Genomic DNA, 10,151 nt, shown 5'->3' with positions numbered 1-10,151 from the left:
CGAATATCGCGCGGAAAGCGATTCACGGCCGATCGTAACAGTTTATCAAGGACAGAGGGCGATATAGGTTAAGCCGTGTGGATCGTTGTAAAACGCGGATGCGACCTCGCAGCCATGAAATAAAAGTATCTCGACTCGCGTCGACCGCGATAAAAAGGACTAAAAGGAGAAGGACAGGGGCGGCGGGAGATGTCGGGGGTGGAAATGGCGCTTGAGTGGCAGGGGGCGGGGAAATAACTGCCAGGAGGTCAGACACGCGCAGGATGCGCGGAATTTTCTCGCTGCGAGGCCACGCACACCCTTCGTTCTACGCGGCTTTTTTACGATCGTTCGACTTTTCAACCCTCAGCGGTGCCACGGTTCCGTTCCTTCGATTTCCGCAACGTGGTCCTACCAAGGTCGGGAAATTTCTCTTAATTCAAAAATTACGAGTTTTATTTCATGTAAAAGAAAATTCCGATCACGAAGAAGAATAGAAACGAAAAGTTTTAGAAAATCATTCGAGAATAATTGATCAATAAAAATGAGAATTGATTCATTTGCGAAACGTAAAAAATTGTATGTTAGATCGAGTATCAATGAGTGACACACGCGGTTGAAGTATTTTTCAGGATACACGAGCCTCGCGCTTACCGTCCGTTTCGCCGAATCATAATAGCGATCGTCGAAAAATCGAAGAGTCATAGTCGAAATTAAGAAATACTTCAACCCAGTGCGAGGCAAAATGAAAAATTCTTTCGTTCGATTTATATAGAAGATATTCATCTACCTTACGCAAATAGCATCTAAAATTCGGCTCGTCGATTCAAACAATTCTTAAGCAAAGCAATAAACAATATTCATCGCAACGCTTCGTATTCAAAAAGAAAATAGTAGAAAGAAGCAGAGGAACTAAATATGCGATTTTCCGCGATAGATTAAAAATTCTTCGAAACGATTACTAGAGGCATGAAAGCTTGTACATCCTTTAACACGGCGGCGCGCAGTATCGCGCTAGAGCTAGGCTACGCCCATGGATGGCGCGTATTCTTCCGCAAGAATCTCAGCTTCCGGCTGGTCGCGAAGGCAGCAGGAAAAATTGAAAGCTTCTCCCTCTCCCCTTCCCTTTCTCCCTCGGTGGCAGTGTCCTCGGGGTGCGGCGGTACGCGTACGCGTATACGCATATACAACCGCGTAAGTGCGTGCTATAGATTTCGTTCCACTCTCTGCGAAACCGTGTACTTGTGCGTGCTGCTCCTGTATGCCGTATTCACTCTCGAGGCCTGCTGGTCCCCTTTCATCCCCTTGGTCACCCTCGCCTGGCCAACCTGCGCCGGAGAGAGAGAAAGCAGAAAAAAGGGGTGAATTTCTAGGCACGTAAGCGCTCGTGCAACGCACCTAACATCCACTATCCGCGTGCACTTGTGCTCTACGCGCTTCCTACCCTCGGTGCCTGCAACTAGCGATGGCCTCAAGACGCTTCGGATCCCTCGCGATGTGCCAGCCGAGTTCGCAACTCGAGAGTTCGATGTCGGAGAAACATTCTCGTCGAGTTGCTTGTTTACTGATTTTCAGAGATCCAACCTATATTGGAAATGTATCGTTTTGAGAATTTTTATCGAAGTGTTTGGAAACGTCGTAGAAAACACTTACTTACATTCAAAACCGAGGGCTTTCATGTAACGAGATAGTAAAGAAAACTCCGTTTAATTTCTTTTAATCTTTTCGTTTAAATTTCTCAAACGATTGCAAAGAGGCTTTATACGTCGTTAAAACAACTTCATCCTTTACCTTCCAACTGAAGCTATTTGGCTCATTTTACTTTCCGAAAATATTGTAAAAAATCTCTACGTCCTCCTCAAAACTTTCATACCTCCGGTTATTCGAATGTCACGAAAATTTCAACTGCCTAATTATACAAAAGCTATTTATGCAAAATCTCATACGTTCCCTAATAACATCTATATCCATTAGCTACCCCTACTGTGTCCTTCCAATTACCGCAAACCCTAAAGTTCCCAAAATTCTTCCAAATCTAAGAGTAAAACTGAGAGGGAAGGGAACAAGCGTGGCTAGCCATCGGGTTGCACTATCGTCGTCGGGGCAGCCCTCGCCGAGCCACCCCCGTCCGCCCCTTTGGTAATCCAGAAGCGCGTACAGAGGGAGGTACACGCACACGAGGTGGATGGCAACGCGGGCACCGAGGCTACTTGAAGGGATTCCATTTATATGCGCGCACGCACCCCGCGTGGAAGGGCGCGCGCTTCCGCGCACGCAGCCTCGAAGGGCGAACGGAGCGGCCGACCGGGAACGGAGCAGGACAGACCAATGGGGGCTGAAATCGCCTGCTGGAGGAAAGTATATATTACATTCACCCTCTCTTTCTTTCCCTTTCCTTTTTCCTCTGTTCACGGTGGTAATAGGCCAACTGTATATCGGCGCACGCAATTATCCTGCGCGCTGCTGTGCGACTCTCCGCTGCCCCAGTGAAACCCGTTTTTCTTAATTTTTCATATTAATTTCGTTCGGTTTGATTTTAGTCAAGACCGTCTGAAGAACTTTGATAGAAATGGGATTTTTTGTTCAGTTAAATTTTCTTCAGAATCGTTGGAAGAACTTAAAACGATTGTTTCTATCATTGGAAAGTGAAGTTCGCATTTGGTGGAGAACAAAATTAGTTGTACTTAAGAATGACTTTTGTTGGATGCTGTAAAATAGTTAACCTTTGGGAACGAAGGTTTGTTGACTTTTGAGGGTGGAATGGTTAAGATAGGGGGGAAAGGTGAGAAATGGTGTTGGACACCTGTTTTGACGGTCCTTTTGGGCTTATGGTTAGAGGGTAGGTAGCTTTAGGTTCTTTCCCTGCGGGGGCCATTGGAATAGGGTTTTTGTGTTTCTGTTTGTTTATCGTTCTTCGAGAATAAAACGGCAAACATTAATCGATACAAACAAAAACATTATCTGCAATCCGATTGTTATTATTAATAATATTATTTACATATAATTTAATTATATACATTAATTATATACATATATATATATATATTTTTGTCTAATATTTTACTATTATAAATTATGGTCTGCGCATGGAATATTTTATTTTTACACCGAAATAGGAATTACTTTCCACTTCTTCTGTTTTTCCTTCCCCAAAATGAATTCATAATTTAATTTAATAATTTTAATTTCGCCTAAAAGATTCTGTTCCCGTGCACGCCGTTTACAACGAATTACAAAATGTTCAATTGTTCTGCGCTTCTACTTCCATCGTTAATCCTCAATTTCCCTGTTCTACTTTTTTCCTCTTTGTCGTTTGCTCGTTGCCACGCAATCAGAGGAAAAGGAGGGCGAGTAAGACAGTTTCACAGCGCGGCTCGATTTTTATCCTTCCTCCTTTCCTTTTCCTCCGGGCTCGATTATACCGCAACGTCGCGATGAAAGTAAGACGTACAGTTATTTCCAGCAACGGGCAAAGGTATAAACTGCACGGCATCAAACTCTATGCGATGCCGGAAATTCTATCCGACGATTTTTATAGCCGAACATCCGGTGAACTCGTTACACTCGACTTTTGTCGAACGCTTTTCACCGATTCGAAAATAACAAATCCTCGCCGTCAAAATAAATTTCCTGTGATCTAGAAAATTTATTACTTCAAGGAAAGACAAAATGTTAAGAAATTACAAACTGTGTCTCGATTTACATCCTGATATTACGAAATTTATTAGCAAATGGAATGAATACGAGCACAATTTGATTTAGACGTAAAAAATACGTTTCTCTAATCGGAAATATTAAATTTTATCTTGCAAATTATTTTTCATATTATCGTCTGCTTTTAATTACAATATCAACAGAGAATCGAAATCATCTTTTTATAGGATACTCCGTCTCTTAAACCAAGTTTCAACCAAGATACCACGAGAGAATTTACAGTTAATCAAACCTGTAAGAACTCTGGCTCACCCTCGCATCCGCCTACGCTCGCTTTAAACCTTCTGGATCGAAGCGCCAACCAAGCGCTCTTCCGACGCGTTCAGGATCCGTCAAGCTCTCGATTCTTTCCCTCTAATAACAATTTTCGATAAGAAACGAGAAAACGTTCCACCAACGCATCCGATATCCACCAAGTTCTCCACCTTTTCCTCGAATAACAACGTTCGATGCTATTACCTTAGATATTTCACAAGATCTTAAGAAGATCGATACGGACAAGAAAAGAAACGACAAGAATATCAATCAATCGTTTTCCCAACGTATTCAATATCCACAAAGTTCTCCATTTTTTCTCCCATTGAAAATTCTCAATACTGTTACTTATCGCAAAATCTTAAAAATAAATGACCAGATGGAAGAAGGATGAAAATACTTGCCTGGTTTCCGTGGTTGAACGTTGAACGCAAGTCGACGGGTCGTCCCTTTCTGATTCGTGGCTTTCTTTCGTTCGCTCTTATCACCTATCCCCGTTGATCGGCTGGAGCGGAACGAAGCGGACGATACGGCCCCGGTCCAGCGACGTTCAGCGTCGGGATAAAGTCACGAGCAGTAATTATGAACGATAGCTGGGGAGAGAGAGGATATAATTGTGATTGATGGAGAGACGAGGGGGAAGGGGCAGGGTGGGGCAGAGGGGGTGACTTCCTTTTAATCTCGAACCTCTAACCCTTTCGTTCGCCCATTGCCGCTTCTGCCAGCGCGTCGACGCGCGGCCTTTATTACCTTCAACCGGATTTTTCCGGAAACGGAATTCGTACTCACCTCCCCTTTACCTCCTACTCGAGGGGGAGATCGATTTCAATCGATTTCGAACGATTTTCATTGTGGCGTTTTGTAATTACTAACGACGAACGATATTTTATTCTAATTATATCGTTGGTTACTTTATACTTGTATGGATTCAGTTAATGATATAGAATAGTTTATAATAAGGAAGTTTAGAGGAGGAAATAACACTTTCAAAGTAGTTTTCGGCCTCATAAACTAAGATCTATAAAACTTCTAAGTATACCAGTATAGAGGATGACTAATCCATCGGATTGTCACTCTCGTTTATTACGATCACTAACGATCGTGACACTGGTCGTAATTTATGCTTACATTTCCAAGAATTCTTCTATGAGTATGAATGGAAACACGAGTGTTTGTACGGATCATCTAATGCCGTTGTAAATCCAGATACATTATACTATTCGAGTCATCAATGAAACATAGATAAACGTAGATGCTGTATTTTATACATAAAATATTCATAAGTGCGTAATACCCGTTCTGCTTGTTCCTCTCATCTCGATAGAGAAACGCGCGTTACATAAAAATTTCACAGAAGCACACTAGCAATGTGTCTCGTTTGCGTCTAGATCTCACGTGGGTCAGAAATTTCGTCATTTTACATACCTATACAGGCTTGATCACAGAGTTTCGGCAGAGTTTGGTTAATATTTAATTTGACCCACTTCCGCTTGCCTGACACTGGTGCACAATGTCCTAAGCGCGTGGTCAGATAGGTCAAGTTTACGAGATACCCCAATTCTCCATAAACCCTTTCCGCTTAGCCGAAACATCCCGCGGTCTTGTGTTTTGCTTTAGGTAGGGTCCTCCCGCCTCTTGTTCCTCACCTCCGACGTTCGCCCTCCGACACAGACCCTTCCGTTGCATGCCATTTCGGTCTCACCCCGTGAACATCGTCTGCACCCAGCGTTTCGACGACCGTCCCGCCTGCTCTCGACCCTTCTAATCCTCTCACGATATCGTTCGCATGGACATAAGAAAGAAAAGCGATGCAGTTCCGTATTTTGCGAACTGTGATTTGATTTGCCAAAAACTTGCTCGATGAATTCTTTATTCTTACGTTTTACGTTTCTATGAGCTTCCTACAGAACTTTACACGAAACGATCTACATCCTCCCGCTTCATCTCTTGTTACGCGTTACTTCTATCCACTTATTCCAATTCCATTCTAAATCCAATCTCTTTGACATCACGCACATCTCTTACGATATCCAGAAACATCTCTTTCATCCTTACTCTTTTTAAAAATCCAACCCGCACGAATGTTTTAGAATTCATTCTAAAGAAACCGATTTAAATTCGAAAAGCTTGAAATTTCGAAAAAGTTCTCACTACTCTAGCCTTATCTGATTTCTGAAAATTCAAATGCAAGATATTCTATCATAAATATTGAAACTTAAACGGAACTTGGTTACCGTATCATTGTAAAATACAAACTATCGATGCTCTTGTAAAAGCGAATTTCTACTAAAATTCACAGATCCCGGATGGAGTATCCCAGCACCCGGAAGCTAAGCATGCCCCTGCCCTCCGTTTCTCTCTCTCTCCCTCTCCAGTTTTTTCCTCGGCCGCGTGGAGGTGTACGCTCGGCAATATATATAGAGTACGTACACAAGTGCCACGTGCTCGTTGCCGCTCGAAGTTTGCGGGACATCGATCGTTGCCTCGGCCCGCCGCGCCGCGCCATGTACACGCGGTCCTATGCGACTTTCCTCGTGGCCCGTAGGATAGCCTCTTGTGTGTGCGTGCTCCGTACGCTTGCGCCTCTGTGCTTACGCACGTGCACGCCTACACCTAACTAAGCTTACGCACCCTGACGGTGTGTGAGTACCCATCGTTGCGCCGTTTCACGCGTGCAGAAAAGGGTGGACTTTTTCTTTTTTATTTATAGAATGCTCTGGCCGAGCTATGTGTCAAGGCAGAGTCCTGACTGTAGACCTAGATTCTTGATTTTGTATTTGCAAGTAAATGTTCGTTGTTATCGAGTACGGTTTTATTTAGATCGGATCACGAGATACGTAAGTGTTCAGTGTCCTCGTTTCAAGGAAATTAAAGTTAATTGTAGGTATGTAAATTAATTGCGGCAAGTAAAGCCGCGAATGTTAGATTGTTTTCTCGAACGATCGTTGATTGTGGGATGGATAGTGTCGTGATTTTTCTTTCCTAAGAAATGTAACATTCCGATATTCCCGGTTTTAAGAAATTATCATGTCCGTGAAAATGAACAATTCTAAGCTAAGTTGCGAATGCGTAAGTAATTTCTTTTTTCAAGTGATTGCTTCTCGTATGAAATTTAAGTAAAGGCTCTTACATCAAAGACAAATTTCCTTAAGAAGTTTTGGGATATGATTGCTAAAAAATTCGCGTAGGTAGTTGATTGTTTAAGTTGAGCCATATATCTCTGGGGTTGTTTTAGTTAAAATACATAAATTCCCCGAAAATGTCCTTTTAGAGACGAAGTATGATCGTAGGTAGGAAGTGGCAGGATGTAGCGTGTGTGTAAACGTACATCGTTATATGTGTATTCTTCTTATATGCATTTCATTGCTCGACAAAGGAAAAGTCGTAATACCAAGTGATTTTTAAAGTATATTTAACAGCGTATGTGACTGTAGAAAAATTCAATATCGATTCCTGTCTACTTTTTATACCTTACTTATTCAAATACTTACCTTGTACTGGAAGATCATTTTACCATAAAAATTTCTAGAATTTCTAAAAAAAAACCAAAGTAAATGGTTCGTAACAGAGACTGTTCTAACGTTTGATTTACAAGATTCCCTGGCAAATTTACAAATTATAAGTTACCCAATTATCCTACTTAAGGAAGGCCGATGAAGTCAAAGAAAACGTGTCTATAACCAACGACTTGCCACTAGTCAATTCGCCGATATTATTACGTGCTTATATAGTAAATTATCGTGCAACGACGTGCTGATATCTCAATAATAAGTGCGAAACCTTCGTTCCATGTCAGAACCACATCAAGTTACAACAACCAAAGTACCAACCTCCCATTTCTGCTTTCCCCTCCAAAATCCCAGTCCTTTAAATCTTCATCTAAAAATTTCCAAGAAATGCTCCCCGACTTTAGATGTTCCAAGACATCCATCAAACTCGATATGACAAGAGCGATATGAAAATGTTACAAAACGGGAGAAGCAATAATCTGGTACTTCGGTAAAAAATGTCAGCCGTGGTGAGATTCGATTCGCGAAACGCAGATTGCGAGTTCTCGCAGCTTCCGCCAGCTCCTAGAGGCTCGAGTGTGTTTCTGAAAACCTCAACCTGGATCCTTACGCACATAAAGCGGCGGTAGGTAGCACGACGCGACTCGTGCCCCTCGCGTACGAACTCACATGCACGCACGCACACATGGCCGCTCGTGTACACCCCTGACGGTGCGGTGGTTGAGCGCGAGCGCACCAGGGGCCAGCGGGGCTACGCGAGCACGCACTTACGCACGATCGAGGCGGATCGTTCGTTCGCTGTGCGTGGCGCGCACCGTTACCATGACGACCGGTGCCAGTGCCACGCATTGATCGCAGACTCCCGCTCGACGGTGCGTCGAGTCGAGTGCGTAGAGACGAACCTCCTGACGGAGAAGAAGGGACGTAGGTAGGCGCGCGCGCGCGCACGCACGAACGCACGCACGAAAGAGATACGCGCTTGGGGATGATGTATGTGCGCGACTCGCCTAGCTGGCTGGTTACTGTACAAACCGACTTTTGCCTCCTCCTCGTTTTCTATCTATTTCGTTACAGCCTCCTCTCTTTTCAGTGCTTTCGCTTAACCCGTATTGGGCAACGAAAATTTTCACGCCTGTTTCGTGATCAATGTACTACAGCTAAACTGTGTTACTGTACGTAACATTTTGAAATTTTATTAGCACTGTATCGAGACTCGATTTATCAGGGTCGTATCGGTAAAGTTTGAAGCTTGTAAATATGTTTAAGGTATTAATATTTCAAATTTGTTCGCGCAATTGTAGCTTAAAAATGTAAACCGACGTAAAAGTATCTAGCGAATAAAGAGAAGATGGTTAGGAAGAAATAGAAATTGGTGTACGGTTACGAAAGGTTACCTAGTTGATTTTAACACTTTTTATTTGAATTTGCGATTCTATTTTTCATTTATATAACCATGTGTTATGGAGGAATTCATATGGTGTTTGGTCTTTTGCAGGGGTATAGGAGTCCTTAGGATTTTTCCTAGCATCGTGTGTACGTTATACTATTTCTGTTGGTTGACATTTTAGATATTTTTTAAACGACAATCTATATCTTACTCTTTACGTTCGAAGAAGTTTGTATTACGAGAAAGTAGATAGAGTTACTTTTATGTATGTTGATAAAAGAAATTGTTCTCAGTATTATATATATATTTGCTACAGTAGGGTTGGTGAGGGAGCGTATGGCTACAAACGTTTTTGCCGATTAATTTATTCCGATTTCTTGGAAAGGGAAACGCTCATCGAACCGCAAAAGGTTAATATCTATATTTCACGGAAACGGATAGGGGAGTGAACAGAGGTGGAAAGTCTTGTGTCGATTTCAACCCCATGGTGGATTTACTGGGCCACCGTTCAATCATCCAGCACGTCGATTTTACAGAATCGAATCAGCTCGAAAAATCACGTAACATCAAAATCTCAATTATTTTCATTTTCTTGGTCGTACTTTCTCGTATTGTTAAATTTCCTAACTTAGAAACATTCTCTCCTACAGAAGCGGTTAGCGCTATTCCTGTGATCACCCCCTGTCGAATTCCCTCCGTCAATCCACGCCATATACATCCGCAATTAACCACGATTATCGCCTGACTGAATACACAGCCGGAGGAAACGCATTGCAAACCGATATCCAAATAGCAGCGTTCTTCTCTCAGCCAATAATTCACCAGGAGCGACTTCCTTGCATCTGCGCTCCCTTCTATCGAAACAAGACACTGCGTCTCGTGATCCAACGATCTAAAACGATCCAATAGGCGCACAGTTTCCAGATGTCACGCTCTGTTCGAATAGGAAATGTTGGTTCTATCTGGTGTAACAGATAGAAGTAGAGAAAGGAAGAGAAAAATGGAAAAGAAAAAGGAAGCTCGTGAAGCGGGAAAGTCGATGATCTTGGGGTTCCTTCGGGGATTATCTCGTCTCCGTCGGTCAGTTTTTGCAGGATTGGGCGCGTGCCCGATCGGGTATAGGAGAAGGGAACGGTTTGGGCGGGAAAAATCAAACAGTAGACTTAAAAGCTAAAGAGGAGGGAAATTTGGAACAGCTGTTGACACACTGGGAACCCTGAAAAAATCATCGACCTCGGCCTTCTAGACGGCTAATTTTAGGGGATACCTGCCCATGGCAGCCGTGTGTGAAACCCGGACAAAATTGT

At 42.9% G+C, this 10,151-nt stretch overlaps 1 long non-coding RNA gene across 1 annotated transcript; it reads right to left on the bottom strand.

The window, feature by feature from the left end:
* Positions 1-1,225: 1,225 nt before the first annotated feature.
* LOC126921387 (uncharacterized) lies at positions 1,226-8,405 on the bottom strand. The gene is made up of 3 exons (XR_007712314.1): positions 4,349-8,405; positions 1,378-1,563; positions 1,226-1,307 (listed from the first exon to the last, which is right to left on the bottom strand). It is a non-coding gene; the product is annotated as an uncharacterized LOC126921387 (long non-coding RNA).
* Positions 8,406-10,151: the final 1,746 nt, after the last annotated feature.

Source organism: Bombus affinis, chromosome 10 (genome assembly GCF_024516045.1).
Source record: "Bombus affinis isolate iyBomAffi1 chromosome 10, iyBomAffi1.2, whole genome shotgun sequence".
Taxonomy (NCBI): Eukaryota; Metazoa; Arthropoda; class Insecta; order Hymenoptera; family Apidae; genus Bombus; species Bombus affinis.
Note: the sequence above shows the minus strand (reverse complement) of the source record. Positions and strands in the feature narration are given on the sequence as shown.